This window comes from Phalacrocorax carbo, chromosome 10 (genome assembly GCF_963921805.1).
Source record: "Phalacrocorax carbo chromosome 10, bPhaCar2.1, whole genome shotgun sequence".
NCBI lineage: Eukaryota > Metazoa > Chordata > Aves > Suliformes > Phalacrocoracidae > Phalacrocorax > Phalacrocorax carbo.
The window spans coordinates 20848775-20867780 of record NC_087522.1 but is presented as its reverse complement, the minus strand read 5'-3'; the positions used below and the strand labels follow the sequence as shown (position 1 = coordinate 20867780).

The following is a 19006-nucleotide window of genomic DNA, read 5'->3' as shown; positions in this document are numbered from 1 at the left end:
CAAATGAAGCTAGTGATCCAACCTGCCAACAGCCCATGGCACAAGTGCTGCAGTTGCCAAAAAATAATGTTGTGCAGGTCCCAGCAAGTTTTAGCTAAAGTTAGTCTTGGCAAAAATCAAAGTCATATAAAAAAAAAAAACATTACCATAAGAGAGGTCTGAACCTAAGCCAAGGGTCTCAGTTCTGGATCAACCGGACTCTGCAGCAAGACAGCTTCTATCACAGCTAGCTCCTGCTCTGGCAGCACCGTGAAGCCTGCTAGATGTCACAAGCAATATGCTAAAAGATACGAGCAGCAAGGACAAAGTGTCTTTTCTCACTGCTTCATGTGGAAGATTGATCCACCCTGGACAAAAATATATTTACTGCTTCTTCTCTGCTCCCCACCACCACTTTGTTCCCCTACTCACTGTTTCTGAGAATGCCTGCTTTCACGTTTCTCCCGTAAGATTTATTCTGGCATGACTTCTATTCATTTTAACAGTGACACATTAAAATATGGTGCAAAGTGCATCCCTGCATGCAGATCAAAGTAATTTATTAATTGAAAGCTGATGCTAAGAACAAAGCGGGCAGAAAGCTACTTTTTCCACTCAAAGTCAGACAACCATGATGGTTTGTTTGATGGCTGGCTTGAAGAAATACAATATAAACCAGTATAACATGCCACAGAAGGCAAAATACATCAGTAGGATAACTAAAATGATGTGTAACTACCTGGTTCAATTTAGACAGAAAAGAACTTCTAAGAGCAGAGAAGTATATTGATTAAATCTGCAGCTGTGTGAAACAAGTTTGGCTACAAATTAGGAAGTCTATTTCAAGCTAGACAATGTAAATAATCCTTTCTGGAAACAGTTATATGGTAAAAAGATTCAGTCAAAGGTTCCTCATGCATCTAGGAATAAAAATAGACATTTCTGAAAACGCACCATCTCAAGCTGTAGGAAGGATTAAGTTAACAATATTTGCCTTGCAGTGCTTGTCAGTGCACCTTCTAAACCTACTAAGTGACATTCGCTTCTACTCGGCACTAGTGAGACCTCATCTGAACTAGCATGCCCAGTTTTACAATGCCCAGTTTACGACAGACGGAAGCTAGCTCAGCAAAGAGACCACCAAGCGGTTAGGGGGCTGAAGTACATGAGGAACAAGGACAGGCTGAAACACCTGGGTTTGCTACCCTGGAGGATGTCTGGGGGATCATCTTGATTTCTACACCTCCCTAACCAGAGATTATAGCAAAGACTAAACTCACTATCATTGTACACCTCTGGTGTACACTGGCCATGCTTTCAGTGGGGCAGGTTGGAACAGATGACCTCCAGACGTCCCTTTTCAACCTCATCAGTCTACAACTCAGACTACCCAGCAAAGTTTTCATCCCAGTTTTTGATGCTGCTTTCTGATTACTCAAATTAATGAATTACTACAGTGCAACAGAGGGATACCTATAAAACACTGGCTTTGTGTGGAGTGAGCAAGGTTTCCAAAACCACCTGTGCAGCACCATATTTGATACAAAACAACAGTCACCTAAAAATAAGTAGTAAATTTTGTGGTAAATTCAAGCTCTGCTTTAGCTACTGTTAGAAGTGCAATAAATAGAAGAATGAACAGCAAGGCACACAAAATACCAGCTTCCCTGAAGTACAGTTCAGACTACAGTACTGGGCATTTCTGGACATACGGTGACAAAGCAATAAATTGTATGCATTTTTCCCCCCATTTTCATTCAAATTAAAGATGCTGCATTTCCAGAAAAGAGAAAAATAGACCTCTAGCAGGCTATTCACATGTATGCACCAAAATTAAATGCAAGTTTCATATCTAAAGCGTGTGTGTCAATCTCCCACAGCAAGACTGGACATTTCTCTGCATACCTGCAGAAGGACTATGTCGCCTGCTTCCACATGCCAGCAAAACACCATAGATATGGACGATGTTCCTTAAAAGCTTTTCAGAAAGCATAACACATTAGCTAAGAGCTATATCAGACTAGTAGATCAAAAAGTGAATTTGTCGTTCTGTTCCTTATATAATGGAGAGATCCAATGAGTGGCTCCAGCTTGCAGTTGCTATGTAGCTCATGAACAGAAAGGGAACAGAAATCAAACAATAAAACACAATTTCTGAATAGTATCCTGGAGAACCTCTTTCCCTTGACTCCTGACAGGCACTGTGCTGAAGTAGTGTTCAGAAATACTTAAACATCAGAAACATCCTGTAAACATAAAAAAATTTTACTTTAAAGGTGACTGAACACTGAAACAGGTCATGCAGAGAGACTGTGGAGTTTCCATGCTCAGAGATGTTCCAAACCAAACTGGACAATGTTCCGAGCCACCTGCTTTAGCTGACCTTCCTTTGAGCAGCAGTGTTGGACTAGAGGATCTCCCAGAGGCCCCTGCCAACTAAGAACGAAGAGTCGTTGAGCTAACTGCATCAGCAGAGGCAGTGGAGGTTAGCCTCCATAAAAACGTGAGTCTGCGTACTCACATCCACCTGCAGAATCTGAGCTATACTTGCATAGGAATTTGTGTATTTTGTTTGATGCCTCTAGACATGACCATACCATAAATATAAGTTACTGAAATCCAATAATCAAGCCAAGCAAAGACTCCTCAGCTTGTAGGAAATATAAACATAAGACACTCCTGTTTCACTGCATGAAGGAACGCTGAAAGAAACAAGTATATCTCCTTCTTTCTAAACATTGCTGATAAATGCTGTTATTGGGAAAAAAACAGAAGAAAATTTAAATGGAATGCCTATGAAAATAGAGTTTTTTAAAACCTACCATAGATCAAAATAAGTTAAAAAAGAAAAATAATCTGAAGCCATGTCCTTAACAAAAATTGTCGAAAGTTTCCCACCATTACAACAACAGTTGAATCTCCTCACCCTGCACTTTGACGCCAGATTCAGACACATTCTGTAGCACCCATGACACTACTTATGAAACTCAGTGTCTCATATTTTGTTGGAAGCTGCCCCCAGATCCTATGGGAATTGTTTCAGTATTAAAAACATGCACCTAGTCACAACCCTAGAAGAGTCTGTTTCCCCCCCCCTTCCAAAGAAAGGTCAAGAGAGTTTAAAAGATAAGACCAATTCCTGGCTTGAAACATAAATAACAGCTCATCATAGAATCAGGTCAATTACTGAGAACTTTGAATATGTAAACGCCTTCAGAAGGAGATTCCATTTCCAAGCCAGATCTAGTAAGACAGATCCAAATAGAACATTTATGATCCCATTAAAATGTCCTCCTCTAATGGCCCCCCCTTTTTTTTTTTTTTAAAACATTCTCCAGATAAAATGATTTGTGGTTTTATATCTATCAAAAAGCTTAAAGAGAAATCAAGAAAGAATCTCTTCACTAGAACTGAATTTTCTTCCTTTTTACAAAAGTAGAACTAGGTTTTGGTGTAACATTAAGAATGGATGACGAACAAAATGAAGACAAATGTAATGAAGATTAGTGTTTAACACATTTAAAAGCATCCTTCTATAACTTTAGACCATAGTGGTTGTACAATGCATGCAAAGATCATCCCACCTTTAATCACTCAAACACAGAATAAAAACAAATAGTATTTTAAGTTATTTACGAGTTACAAATAAAATTGAAAAGTAAACTTTCTCAAACATTTGTAGAGATAAGGTTGTCAGGAAGTTACAGAAGATGAAATGCTGGTTTTACAACCCTTAACAGCAAATCTCTGCACTACCACATCACCAACCATGATAAGTTTATCCAAATGAGACTTAGGCACATGATCAAATTTAATCAAGTATGCCAGAACATGATACCAAATTGGTATCACTGGCAGGGAAGTGTGTAATATCTAATCCAGTATAAAATCATAGTGATCAAAAATATAAGCTTAATATAAATAAGTCATGCTGCTGCTAACCGGTATGTATTTTATTTTTGCTCTCATTAAAGCAAACAGAATAATTTTTGAGATCGATACTTTACATATGACCACTACACTTTTGACCCAGTATTGGGAGTCCTCAAGCCCTACTTCTAAGCACTGCTGAATCAGTGTTCTAACTTTGTAACCAAGTTTGTTATTACATATTCTTCCCACCAACTAGCATATCTTTCCATGCTATTTTTCTCTCCTCTTTTTACCAAGAGCAAAGTTAAAAGCATTATATGTGTTGCAGCAGCTTTAGAGCCCCAACACTCTAGTGCTGACTGATGCCCAATGGCTGAAAAAGGTTCAGACTTTTTGACAGACTACTGTCACCTAAACTGCAAAACGTTATTATCATGACAGCAAAAAAAAAGTTATTATCCTAGAAGGTTCACGAATCATTACTGTCTAATATAAGGCCTTGCAAATAGTCAGTGCAGGTGAAGAGACCAGTATGCTCCTCAGCTCTTGAAGGGAAGAGGGATCAAAGATTTCCACTCTCAGGAGCAACAGGAAGAGAGGTGACAGCTTACTGAGCTCAGACTGCCCATCATATGGCAGTTGCTGAGGTCAAGAGGATGAAATGGAGGGTTGAGGGGCAGGAAGGAATCTGACCCAGTTACTGCTTCACATGGCACCACTGTCACAGACAACAAAGGTCAATACACAGCTTAGTCAAAGACCTTTCCTTCTCAGATGGATATAAACGCTTTATTTTGCCTCTGTAAAAAGGGACAGATCTCACATTGCAAACCTACCTTGTAATCAATCACAAGTTTAAAAACAAATCATTAAAAATCCTGCTTTACCTGCAGCCTTCTTGTCCAACATTCAAAAGCACTACAAGTGCAGAAGATAGTCAGGATGTCCTCTTTGGATGGTATCCCCTACCACCTGTCTAGTGAGACTTAGAACAATTAGTTTCTGCAACCCTTGACTAGGTACTGAATGAACCTGCTTGGACTTGTCAAACAGAACAGGAAGAATTTAAACAAGAAAAGTGCTGAAGTTTTAACTGGTCAGACAAGCAAAAGCAAGAACAGAAAAATCTTTTGTGCTCCTCACATTGCCTCCTTTCACCAAAGCCTTACAACAACAGACTTGCCAGTAAGCACCAGGCAGCCAAGAGAAATCCAGGAGCATCTGGTGACAGTGAACCAGTAGGACAGTGAAAGGGCAGGATCCCATTTGTGGTTTTGCTCCTCTGATGGATCCCAGGTGTTCACAGAATTTTGCCAGATAAGCCTTGCCTGAAAACATTCCTACATCTCAGTAGCACTTGGACAAGATTCTTCTTGAGAAAAGCTAGTATGAGAAAGCTCCTGGTAACCAATACTCCATTTTTCAACAATAACACCGTTATACTTTGGGGCAAAGGAAGAAAGAGACATTTCCCTGATACAAAGTGATCACTACCAAAAAAGCCACAAAAGCTGCTCGCACAATAGTAGTGTGAACAGTTATGGAGAGAGGGGAACAAAGAAGAAAAAGAAAACTCACAGGACGCTTAATACTTTCTGCTGTTAAGCAACCTGAATACAGATATCACCACATGCTCTCATTGTATTCTGTCTTCTGCACTTTTTTGGAAGGAATACTTGACAGAAATCTGTACAGAACAAGTAGTTACATGAACTAACAAAGCCTGGTACCTTCAAATCTATCTTGTACTTGACCAGATTTGATATCTAAGATTACATACACTTCAGCTAATGTTTTTCCCATGCAGCTGTGTTAATTGGCTTCACTAGTAGCTAGCATCACCATTCTGCAGGCTGCAGCTCCTGAGACCACTGGGACTCAGTCTCCCCCACCCAGTAATCCGTTTTTAAAAAGCCTGTTGGACTCCCAGTGTGCATAAGGGGCTAGAAAAATAGCCACTCAACTCCAAATATTTAGGAGGCTGGGGAGAAGGTAGTGTTAGAGAGAAGAGCAAACAGGCAGGCACACACAGAACCTAACCACACAAGCTGGTTTCCATAGGAAACCAAAAAACTTTGAGGGCATCCTTGCCTCAAACCTGTTATCAGAAATCTAGGATACAGCAACCGTGCAATCTCAGCAGCAACTGCCACGCTACACAGAGCTAGCACTCAAGCAAGCTAGCTCTGAACTAACGAACACTATCTGTGCATTTGCTAGAACTAGGCAAAAACAGAAAAACTGCAGGAGTGATGACATGAGGCACACTGGCTCACTCTCAACAAGGCACGGTGCCAGCAGAGACACTCTCTGAAGTACAGACAGACAGTACTTCACATATAACTTTTGAACACAATTCTTCTCAAACACAACTTGAGAGCCCACACCAGATATTCATCCAGATTTAAAGGAATACTTTAAAATGTATTTCAATGCCCATAGATTTGACAACATCTACACATTTTGTTTACTTGTTTCCTGTTCAGTCTGTTTTATTCTTTTCACAATTTTGTACACCGTCTCATTCTCTGTTGCTACAGGTCAAGATGTGTAAGACTTCCCTAAGACAGGGATATCTAGCAGGCAATTAAAATCCAAAGCAATCTGTTCCAGTGTTACCTTAATCTGTAGCACATCAGCTATTATGCTAGCACCACTGATCTTCTGACCTGTAATCTAAAAACACTGGACTAACACCAGAATGAGAAATGGGACAGCCACATTAGCACAATGTTGTCCCTCAGCTTAGTAAACCCCACTGAAGAGGAAGGCTAGTTACCTCATATGCAATGCTATGCTATTGCTATTAAATGCTACCTGGATGCAAGCTACAAGCTCAGCAGTGTGCTGCATTGTGCCATGTAGGCACCATGAGTTAAAGATATAATAATAAATAAAGCCAGGGCACAGGTTTGAGCACTAATCCATAACTGTCCATGCCAGTAAACTTATATTCTGCAGCATGGTTTTGTTCAAGTTCACTAACAGATACTGATGTACGGGAGATCCCAAATGGCTAGAGACTGTTCCCAGTAAACAGTAGGGGCTTGAGAGGTGCAGAGCCACTCTTAGGAGCCAAAAATGGGCTGCAGACAAGTGCGGACGTAGCCACTAGATTCCTCAGAGCTGGCTCAAGAGACTCAAACGCAGCTTTACAGTTAGTTGTGAATATATTCGTCCACAGTGAGATGAAATCTAAAGCCCAAGGCAGCTTCTGCTCTGAACACTATTACAGATTTCCCATGTGCGTATTAAAATAGCTTGCTCAAGGGCATCTGCATTTCCTTATTTCACAAAGTCAATGAGGTAAACTAATGAATGAATGCGAGGCACTGATATTACAGTAATGTCACATCAAAATACAATCTCATTAGTACTCATAAATGAGCGAAGTTGAGTGCACTCAATGCAGAGTAGCACAATTATCGTGCAACTATACTGTACCACATTAGCTATGTAGATGATTCTATATTTTGCCGAAGATGTCAGGTGAGGGCTCTGGCCCTTGCCAGTCCACAAAAGTACAGACACAAGTATAAAATACTTACCTATTGTCAATGTTCTAATTATATTTCTTGATTCACTTTTTTCCTCCTTTTTTTTTTTTTTTTAAATAAAGTCAGGTAGTATTGTCTGGGGGGTGTATGGAAATCAAACTCCATCCCAAAGTAACTGTTTCTGCTATTGTAGAAACAATTTACAGAACCTTCCACACACACCCCTCTTCTTTCCCAGCAGCCTTTCACATGCAGAAGAGGCACTAATCAGATCATATTAGGTTTACCAGAAGCACCAGCCTGCTCCTCACAAGTAATCATGACATTGGGGCAAACGGGTTTTGTTCACAAGACAAGAAAAGGCCCTGAGAAAAGAGTACTCTCAAAGCTGTATACTGCTATTACAACAGTCCCTCCCCCTGTGGCCAGGTTTCTGGCCATCTAGTGTCTCAGAAAGACGATGTGACCAAGACCAGCTGATCTGTCCCCAGGGGACACCTATTACTCAAGGGGCACATTGTAAGCCCTTCTCAATTATCTTTCTTCTGGGGAGGAGTCAAGCAACTTTTCAGTACAACTATTCAATGTGGTAATGACAACAGCTCAATTTTACAAGTAGTTTTATTAATATTGCATATGTTCATCTTAATGACATTCAGCACTAATTTACATGGTTATAAACTGAACAGCAGTGGCACTTCAATAGTATCCTAATTCTTCAATTCCAAATTTTGAGCACCAGGATAACACCACATTGCCTTGCGTCCCAGGGTGCCAATATTCAAGTGACTAACCTAACTGAAGTTTCCATACATTTCAAGAGCTTTTGGCATCTAAGAGAAATACTAAGGTGATAACAAAGAAGGGTCACAGCAAACAAGATAGCTACTGCTATCAACATTTTTAAGTCAGAAACTCACTGCAAACAGAACAGTCACTCAGCACTAACACAAGATTCAAAAAACAAAAACCCCACCACTTTCAGTAAGATGATTTTTTTCTACCTGCTTTGAACCTCTAACATTGAAAGGGTTTTGTACCTCCTTTTTCAGCAACAAAAAAAATAGTGTAATGCAGAAACCAACCGCTATTTATGGGTATTTTGCATTACACTGCAAAGTGAGTATGAATCCTTCATATCCGTACTGCATATGAATATGAAAGACCACACAACCAGGTATGCTGTCTATGCCATCCTCATGTACTTATCTGTTAGGAGCAACAAAGTTCTAATTTGTAGCTAAGTTTCAAATAAGAGTTCTAGCCATGTTTTCTGACAATACCTGGAAAAAAAGTCATTCTGGAGGAAAGCTGGATTCAAATTTAATAAACTTGTCACGATTTTAAGCATTCTGCTTCATCTGTAGAGTTGTGCCGATTCTCCTCCCACCTCCCTCCAAAGAGGGCTTCAATTCTTCTCTCGCTTTTAAGGCTAGAAAATCACAGACATCTTTGAAGCCTTCTTTTCTAAATTATAACACTCAGGAAAAAGAGGAAGGAACAGGGAGAAACAGAAGATATGATTCACTTATTCATACAGTTTTAGCTACAATATTTAAACACAATTCAAAAAATTACTTTTTCAGTACTGTTATCTACCAAAAAAGTAAGTAACATTCATGCTTATGCTGGATGCTTTAATGCCATGTCAAATGGAAGCTCATTGTTCTGCCAAAAATCTTATAGTCTGCATTAGAAAAACTGACAACTGTAAGGCAAACAACACTACCATCATTTACAATTCCTCCTCAGCTGAGCCCAACTTTTTCTGCCTAAATAATAAGAACTGTTAGATCATTGACTGTTACCCTCTCCAGCTTCCCTAATGTTCACAACATTATCTTCCACTCTGTTCCAAGCAAACAAGTGTTCAAAGTGCTACTTTATTTTAAATCTATCCACTAGCTCTCCTTTTCATCAATTATTTCTTGTAGTTTGACCCTTGTTCATTCTAATTACCTCTTCCTATTACACGTAACTGAAAGATGAAATGAGGATTTACACCTACAAATTCCTTCTTCAACTGTCTTTAATTTCTCACCTTATATCAGTTTGTGAGGCCTGTCTTCTTTAACCCCAAGTCACTTAATCCCCCGTCTCGAGAACCTGAAGAAACCTGTCACCTAAAAGACAGGCTGCATCATACTTGGAAATATTCAGCAACTACTATAAATTGCTTTGGGTTTTTTGTTTTTAAACAAACTGAAATTTACAAAAAGTAAGGAACAGCAAAAGTCTCCCCCAGCACTTCAGACATTTGCCATCTCTGGGCATTTTGTACTTTTACAAGAGACTATGTTTACCTTGCACACAATTATTTTTCACGTGGCCAGCTCTGCACAACTGCTAAGTTGTTATGAATTAAATTGACTGTTTCCCTCACTCTAATTTTCCAAAGAGATGTATTATAATTCTCAGTTAAGGAGCACATTCACAACATTTGCACCCTTGCCCTTGGCAGGCATAAAGTTGTTGGCAGTTTGAGGTAAGTCACTTTAGGATCCAAGAACAAAAAGATACTTCAACAATGCAAAAATGTAAAACCTCATTTCAGCTGCTCAGGTACGTAAGCACTGACTTACATACTAAAAAAAAAAAGGGATTTAATGATGCCAGCAATCAGCAGATAATGACTTAAGTTCTGTTAAAATAACAGTGATGAACACCCTTCGCAACATTTAATTGCTGCTTATTATCATACCTTTGTTTTACTGGAGATGTGCTTTAAATTATCAAATTTGAAAGTCTCTACTGCATCAACACTACATACACAAGTGATTAAATCTGGAATATACAGCACACTGTTGTGTGTTAACACCCAATTCTAATGCAGCTGTTTGGAGACAGAATAACCTCTTCTGTCCTCAAATGTTACCAAGCATATTAATTAACCTTAAAAATTTTCTGGCTCAAAAAAAAGTACAGTAGTACAGGATTAAAATTAAAAAGTTCTGGCAATTTTAATACACAATCCAAAAAACCTATGTAGCTCTGTAGATCATCTGGCTTTGCCTAGATAGGGACGCAATTGTACAACAAGGCGAAAATTAACTTACGGCTCTCAAATTATTCCACCGAGCATCTCCCACAGTTCGAATGGCAAAGTGGAAGCGTCTGTGTCAGGCAGTACTCCAGAATACCAACAGCCATTCATTTAACTGCACAAACATGCCCTAATTACCCACAGAACTCAAAACCCCAAAAAGGCCTTTTCAATTTCCAATGAATGGCATGTTTCAAGATTATATTAACATTATATTATATTATTTGTTTATACCAACAAATGCATCCTAGCTCAGATTCTCCTACAGTCTCTCCGTATGGCAATGCAATAGATTTGGGATATCATGAGTATTTCCAGAGTGAACGGCAAGTATGAGTCGATGACTACCCTGCAAGATGCTGCAGAAGTCAACAGGAGGGGGAAGGTTAAAACAAACTGACTCTGTCAACACCGCCTTCCTTCAAAGGCTGCAAAAGAAGGTTAAGAGTGAAGGAAAAAACATCTAAGGAAAGGACAAACTAGTAAGTAGCTTCTACATAAGTATCTCCTTTCTCTTCTCACTGCTAAATGTTTGCTTTAGGAAAAGCTGGGGAAGAGCATCAAGTTTCACTCTTTATTTCGGCTGCTGTATAATCAATACAGTGCAGTCTACTGAACTATTTTATTACAATTCATGCAACAAGCTGTTAAATACATTTGCAAAGTAAAAGATCAGTGCCAGTATCATGTCATTCATAAAGATATGTTTATTTTCAAAGCATGAGAACATTAAATTATAACTTTCTTCTGCACAACTATGCAGTCCTTCTGCATGGACTGAAAGCATAAAATCTCATTTCAGCCCTTCCAATTCAAAAAAGAAAAAAAGTACGGTGGCAGAAATCTCAGCTGCATCCAGCAGAAGGAGGGAAGGCCCTCTAAGATGTATTTGGTAGAGTCTAGTAGTCTTCTATTTGACACATAATGCCAAAGTAGTATTAAACATTTTAGTATTTAAAACATTTTTTAAAATCAGATTGTTTTTGTGGACAAGGCTTCTCTTCACTTTCTGAATAACCAAAGAGATCTTTAAACAGTTCAGAGATAAGAACTGTAATGACTTTTGTGTGACACATTTAAGCCTCCAGTTTGAGTTTCATCACCCACTGCTTTTTTTTTTTCCTCTAAACATGTAGACAAAGTCATGTTGCACTTAAAAACAGTGAAGAAAAAAAGAAAAAAAAAGTCTGATATTTGCCAGAGTTTCTTCAGCATGAGCAAATTTGTGCTCCAGCCTTGTCAAAATGCAAACATTCAAGATGCATACATTTCCTCTTACACTAGCCTCTTGTAAGAAAATAAATAAATACCTTCCTTTCTTGCATGCCCATCGATAAAGGAAATTGGGTTTCCTGTTGCAGGTTTGCAACATGAGAGCCGGCACTAGGAAGCTGCGATAAACTGACACCAGCAGTAGCGCCATTACCAAAGCAAAAGCCATGGAATGGGCTGGATACCAAAGTAAAACTGTTTCACATTAGTGTTAAAAAAATAAAATTAAAGAATATCACTACAAGGATAGCCTTAATTTTTAGAAGTTGTTTAAACTGTACCTACATCAGCACTTCAAACAGTGTTGCCCTGATGGGCCAGCAATCTGCAGAGCACAGAGCTGTTTAAGCCAGGAGTTCAACCTCCTGCTCCAAGCAGCGCAGACTTCCACATTGCATCAAGTTGCTCATGGCTTTGTCCTGTCAAGCTTTAGAAGTCTCCAAGAGCAGAGATTCACCACTCACTCTGGGGTGGTCTGTTCAATGCTAACCACCCTCATAATGATTTGTTTTAATTTTTATAGTCATTTTGGTGTGCATAAACCAAATTTCTCCTAGATGAAACCAAGCTAGAAATCCCTCCCCAGAAGTTCACCAAATGTGGCCCAACGCTTAACGGTCATAACAGTCCAAACCCATAAGCCACATCTGTGTTGGGGACACCCAGTTTAGAAGACCAGACTGCATTCTGTCTGAAATAAAATTACTGAAATACTAACAGTGTAGATATGGGAGACTTGCTGCCCCCATCTTCAGCCAGAGATCCACTTCCACTCTGCCAAATTATTTGCTAGGGTAAGACCAAGTGCCAAAGCCAATGCACAGATAGCAATATTGAAATTAGATGAAGTAAAGAAGTACCCTTTGAACCAGAAAGAAAGGAGGAAAAAAAAGTTTTAAATCAGAAAATTATAACCTCTCTTGTAAAGCACCAATCATCATGGATCTGTACTAAATACTGTGGCAGTGTGATTCTGAGTGAGTGTGAATTAAGACCAGTAGCTTATCGTAAGACCAAAAAAAACCACGAGGCAATACAAAAATACAATTTCAATCATTTCAAAATTTCCCAAGAACAATGTAAAAATGTTCTTGGGGCTACACAACCCTTGGTCAGATCAACAAATGTAGATGTTTAAAAGTGTGTGTTAACTCTTTAGACAGAGCTGTCTGTATTACCACCACCAAGGAAACCCAAGATACCTATCAGAGTTGCTGACGTGAACAACCGGCATACAAAGAGTTCTGCTACCACAGCAGTTGTTTTACAGATATTATCTAACACTACTAAAAAAAAGTTCTGCATTAATCCTATTTGACACCACATCAGCATATAATAAGCCTGTCATTTAAATTCAAAGGTCAAAAGAATTGATTCAGCTGATGCTGTAAAATGTGTTGTGACTCGAGAAATTCGGAGAGCAGAGTGGTGCCACAAAAGCAGCACTCGGCACCTCCCGGAACCCCACCATCTGCTGCACAGAGACCGGCAGCAATGTAGGCCACAGAGCAAAGGAAGATGCTTGGCCATTTCTCCTACCCAGGGGAGAGAGCACGAAAGTTCACAAAATAATACCAGTCAAGTACATTAAACATCACTAAGCCTCCCAAGCAGACTCACCAGGCAACTTTTCTCTAAGTTATGATCAACTTCTGACCCATCCTTTCTAGCAGCCTGGAATAAGAGCTTGTTTTCTGCTGGTTTTGGCTAGTTGAGGTTTTTAACCCACTGTAACATCAACTAGAAAAGATAATATATATTTCAGGGTTACCTTGAAATGCTTTCATTAAGATAAAAGTCCATGTTAATGTACAAGTTAGACATCAGCATGTTTCTCTCACAGCTGCAGTCAAAAAAAACCAGTCTCTCCATGGTCTGAGGTAAAAAAATTGTTACCTCAAAATGTAAACAAACAACACAAAAACTGGAATAAACACCACCAAAAGGTTTTTCAGCACTGAAGGTAACCATAAGGAATCATGAAGAACAGTCCAACTTTGAAGGAACTATATGCTATGTACTAGTTGTTCAAATTTTGACAACTTATGAAAAAGAACTTGGTCTTCAAAACACAATTCACTAATCTTTAACAGCATCCATCTGAAGAAAGCATTATTCCCTTTCTACAGAACCTGAGACCAAAGGCAAGAGAGTATTAAAACACCAACAAAAATATTCAAAGTGCCTCTCAGGCCTAAGCACGAACTACTATTCCCAGTAACAACCCTTCCTTCTGTAATATAGTTTTAAATAACCCACATTCAGAAAAGATGCACAATTGTATGGAGCAATTGTAAGGAACTTGATTTCTCTCTCTCTTCCAAACAGACACATCCATCTACCATGCAGGGAACAAAAGCTACTCCTATTCTACTGCAGCATCCGACACAAGATTAAGTAGTACAAAGAGATGAAGCCACGATTGATTTTGATCCTACTAATCAAACACAGGTTTGCAAGAGAGGATCCACCCTCAGACTCAGATGTTTGAAACAACGCAGATGAATACTCAGTTAGCGATCATACAATTCACCAGCTATCAAGATTATGAAAAGTGTTATGTTGCCACATTCAAATGAAGTGCTCTTTAAAACATGCTTCCATAAAGAAAACAAAGACTTGTAAACGCTTAGTCTCACTTAACATAAGAGACACGTGGTAGAACCTAAATCTAACAACCCACCCAGCAAACTAGTGGCACAGAATTAAAAATTTAAGAGACAGAGACAATGCCATAATTCAGCTTTATGTATGCAAAGACAGACATCTAAAAACATTTTATCTGCTGATTCACGTTGAAAACCACAGTTAAATAACCAAGCAATTCTAGTGTCTCTGCAACTCCTAAAGGGTTTCCCAACATTCAGAGTGCAAACTACTGTATCAAACCTAACATTGAACTGCTACAGACTGTGCTAGTCTTGCACTGCCAGCTGCATATAGATTAAAAATCAGAATTAGGCAAAAGGACAAAATTATTGTCATTAAGCCTCACCAATGGCCATATTCTGTAGGTTTACAACTGTGCCTTCAGTTAGCCAGTTAGTGGTAAGGTTCCACTCCCAGAAAACATCGATTGCCTTTCATTAAATACAGAACATCTCAACTCTCACAGACTCATAAAATCTCACTTTGAAAACCTCCAGCTTGAGAGTCCTCATTCCAACATTAAACTGAATTCAGTGAAATATAAAGCTGAGACTATTTTAAAGTTGCTATTTAGAGGGATATACTTGAAATCAAGTCACTGAAGTTGTATCTCCCTGGAAACATAAAACACAGAACAATATAACATTTTTTTTTCCCCTCGCTCACAGAAAGGTACTTAACATATGATTAATTTTACATGCCAAATCAATAAAAGCCTCACCTAGCAGATTTTAGAATATATGTATTTACACTGATAAAAGAACTAAGTCACTGCACTTACTATTGCTGAATTTCTGTCATAACTGATTAACAAGAAGTTAAATGGGTTTCAGAATGAATAAAATCAAAATATATAAGATGGATAATGAAGTAAACAAAGTAAAGATATGAAAAGATATTAACAGATAATTAAATCATGCCTTACTACCTTTTTAAATATTTAAATTAAAGAGCTGCTGAGGAATAAAAGGAATCTGCCTGAAGCTAAGAAAGCCAAGGAAACAACAGATCAAAACTGTTTGCCAACTAGCCAACACATAGGGTCAATGAGAATAAATTTAAACCCCTGAAAATGTCAGCATTAGGGAAAGCAACTTGTGTGACAGATTTTGATGAAGCAGAAGCTCTGCTTCTTTACCCCAGTAGGGCATCCAGGATTTCTAACTGGTAGCAGTTAAGAACTCAATAGCTTACAGCAACCCCCCTGCTGAAGGGATTAAACTACCGATATGGAGAAAACTGTTCCTTTTTCTCCTTTACAACAGACAGAAGAAAAATAGAAAAGAAATTCAATTGGGTCTCAACCCTTTCTCTTACTAGCCTACCTCTCATTTTCCCAATGTATTTCCAAAATTATCCTCCTTAACTGGAAAAACATGACCATACCACAATTCCGAAGAAGAGTGGGAATATTTTATGTTCTTAAAATTTTGATCCCCTATCTTGGAAATAAAAAATGTGTTCATAGTAGCAGAATTAATAATTCTGAAGTAGACATTTTAAAGGCTATATTTAAGACACTTTTACAAAACTGAGAGGATGCAGAGATCCACGTAAGAACAAAATGGTCTCGAAGCAGCAGCAGAATGCTGCATGATAAAAAAGTCCTGCATGATAAAAAACTCCTTGACAATCTGGGGAGGGTGGGGGAGCAGCCACACTTGGACATGGTTCTTTAAAACAACGGCTATCCAAAAATTAATCCCAAGCCTTAAAATAACATTTCAGATAAATATGGGAGGGAGGAGAAAGCTCTTCAATCCTAGGACCAATTATACATGAGTGAAATAATCGTATATTACAGAAAAAAAAACAGATTATGAGTTAGATGTCCCCATATTAAGTTTTTATTCCTTATTGCAGCTCCACCCTTTCACAGTTCTGTGTCAGGGCCTACCCTCTACACCTGCTAGCCTTCTTAGTCAAGCAACTTTTTGCAGCCCTACAATAGAGTTGACATCCCATTTTGCTTCTGACTTCATGATCTAAGAGGTTCTACGAACCACAACTGAAAGCTAGAGCTAAGTATGCCTATCCCAAGTGGCAATGTTAAAACCAAGCATTTTTATTAGCATCAGTAATACCTTCTTAATACACTGTTGAGCAACCAAGTGCACATCCTTTAATCAACTGGCTATAAATAAACATTGTTAAAATGGGGGGGAGAGGGAGGGAGGGAGGGTTGGGGAGGCAGAGGGGGGAATCTTCTGTCCACAGTTACCTATCAAGAAAACAGGAGGCACAGTATTTACATAAAACATTCAATCATGAAACTTTTCTTTTCAGCTTTACCTAAATAGAACACAGCTGGTTTTATAACTAAGAAAAAAATAATAAATCTGAAGTTCCCACCCTGTTTCTGGATTAAGGCATAAAAGCCTTGACAGTGAAACACAACCTATAGATCTCTCTCTGCAATTACAACTGCCACAAACTACTTCTACCTTAGTACTTCCACCTGTCTCTCCCACCACTCCAGCTGGAGGGAAACAGAGGCTAGCCCAGCAATACCTTCCAAATAAAGAACGACCTAAATCTCCACCAGAGAAAACACAGATGCCTGTTATTCAGTTAGCACTCGCAGTGACAACAGGCAAAAACTGGCGGGGAGAGGCTGTTTTCCCTTTTACAAGGCTGGTTAATGCTTTAAATTAAAGGATACTAATGCTTAATTCCCACAGCTAATGAGCAAAAAAAAAAAACCCCTCAATCAAAATTCCACTGTGAAAAGACTGCTTTCTAAAGAAGACGCCAATCTTGGTTCATCCATACAGATCTGGAACCTAATGAAATCTGACACCTTTACTCTGAAAACAAATTTGCATTGTATTATCAACTAAGGCTCCCCACTTCATTCAGTGTGCAGGAAAGGGTTCATTAAAGCAGCGTGACTAGAATTTTTAAAAACGATTTTGCAGGCAAATTTTTTAAAAGCAATCCCATAAGCAAAATGATCCAAAAAATGCCCCGTATTCTTCTTTGGGTAAAAAACATGCCTCCTCCATCTAAAACATACAGATATTGTGGCCAAGGTTATACAAGGAGATCTTCCTTAATGAAGTTGAGCAGTTTCCATCACTGCTGTACCAGACACGAATGGGTGAATTCCTCATTAAACGAACTGAAGCTGCAACAGTTACCCAGTGCAAATAATACAGTTATGTTTAAAAATAGCATGAGAACGTTAACATCAAGACTTCATGCAGCATAAAATGGGGGAAGAGCAAACAAACTCAGCTTAGGAAGGTTATCTACCTTGCCTTGCTTCTCCACCAACATCTCCCCCTCCCTCCCCGTAAGACCCAGTACGAGGCATTCCCTGTTTTTCCACTTTTCCAGGCTCGCAGTGAAGCAATCAACCATCCGCAAGTATTTTGTTCCTCCACCCTCTCCCTCACGAGCCGAGCGTTCAGCACATCCCCACCGGCACTGCCTCCGAATTGCCTAGTTATCATCACCGTGGTCTCAGCACCGGCTCGGAACAAAAAACCAGCACGACTACACCCTCGCTGGCTATAAAAAGTAAGGAAAGGGGGGGAAAAAAAAAATACGAGGGACTGAAGTACAAGTTACGGGGCCGAACAAGAGACAAGTTGTTTACTGAGCCTGGGAGGCGCGCAGCGGGCCGCTGCCGAGCCCGCGGGGGAGCGCGCCGCCGGCCGCCTCCGCCGGGGACGGGCAGCGCGGGGAGCCGCCGCGGCGCGGCGCGGCGCGCACGGCAGGGCGCGGAGCGGCCCGCCGCCACTCACCGCCGCCTCCGTCCGCCCTTCCCGCCGGAGCACCGGCCGCGCTGCTCCCGCCCGGGGCTGCCTTTCCTGAGGAGAAAAAGACACAAATCTGGAAAATAGCGGGGTCGGTGGACCCGCGCCCGACCCGCCCCCGGGGCTGCCGGCACGGCGAGGGGCCGCCCCCGGGGCGCGCAAGTGCGGACGCCCCCCGCCCGGCGGAGGAGCGGGGCTCTGGGCGCTACGGGCCACTCTCGCCCGGGCCGCCAGCCCTCGCCAACTCCGGGGCGGCGGCGGCTGCCGGGCAGGGGGGCCGCGGAGCCCCAGGGCTGGGGGCCGCTCCCCCCACGCACACCCACCCACACACCCCCGGTCAGCGGCACGGCGGCTCCCCGCGCCCAGCTCCGCAGTAGGAAGGAGGAGGACGGCGCGCAGCCCGCCCCGGCTCGGCTCTCACCGCTCAGCAACTCACCCAACAAAGTTGCCGCGGCGGCTGCCAGCGGCTTGGCTGGGCTGTGCGCGGCGCTGCCCGCCCGCGCCGGGATGAGCTCACCCCGCCACCCGCGCCGCGCCGCGCCGCTCCGCTCCGCCCGCCGCAGCTCTCGCGAGAGGGGCTGCCCCGCCGCCCGCGCTCCGCCGGCGAGGGGCGGGGGCGAGCGGCCCCCCGCGCGTTACTATAGCAACGGCCAAGCGCCGGGCCTAGTGGGGCGGCCGAGGCCTGCGCCCGCCTCGTCCCGCTGCGGGGGCTCCGGGCCCGGCCCTCCCCTCTCCCCGCCTCGCCTCGCCCGCCGGGCGGGAGCGGCGAGGCGGGCGGCGGTGGGGGGGCTGCGCTCAGGGAATAGGCAGTTGGCTCAAGGGGTCCCGCGGCCGCCCGCCTCGTGGCGCGGGGCCAAGGGCAGGGTGCAGGGCCAAGGTCACCCGTAACAGCAACCTGTGTGTGTGGAGTTGGTCACTAGGCTCCTTGGGGC

General features: G+C 41.4%; 1 protein-coding gene across 6 annotated transcripts in view; it reads right to left on the bottom strand.

Annotated features, from left to right (window-relative positions):
• SIPA1L1 (signal induced proliferation associated 1 like 1) overlaps nt 1–18623 on the bottom strand; it is a 233176-nt gene extending 214553 nt beyond the window's left edge. For 5 of the 6 annotated variants that reach the window (XM_064462375.1, XM_064462376.1, XM_064462374.1 and 2 more), the window contains exon 1: nt 18511–18622. The gene's annotated coding sequence lies outside the window, so the exon portion shown is untranslated. Of the gene's footprint in view, nt 1–18510 lie in introns of all 6 variants that reach the window. The other variant, XM_064462380.1, reaches the window with a different exon arrangement.
• Nucleotides 18624–19006: the final 383 nt, after the last annotated feature.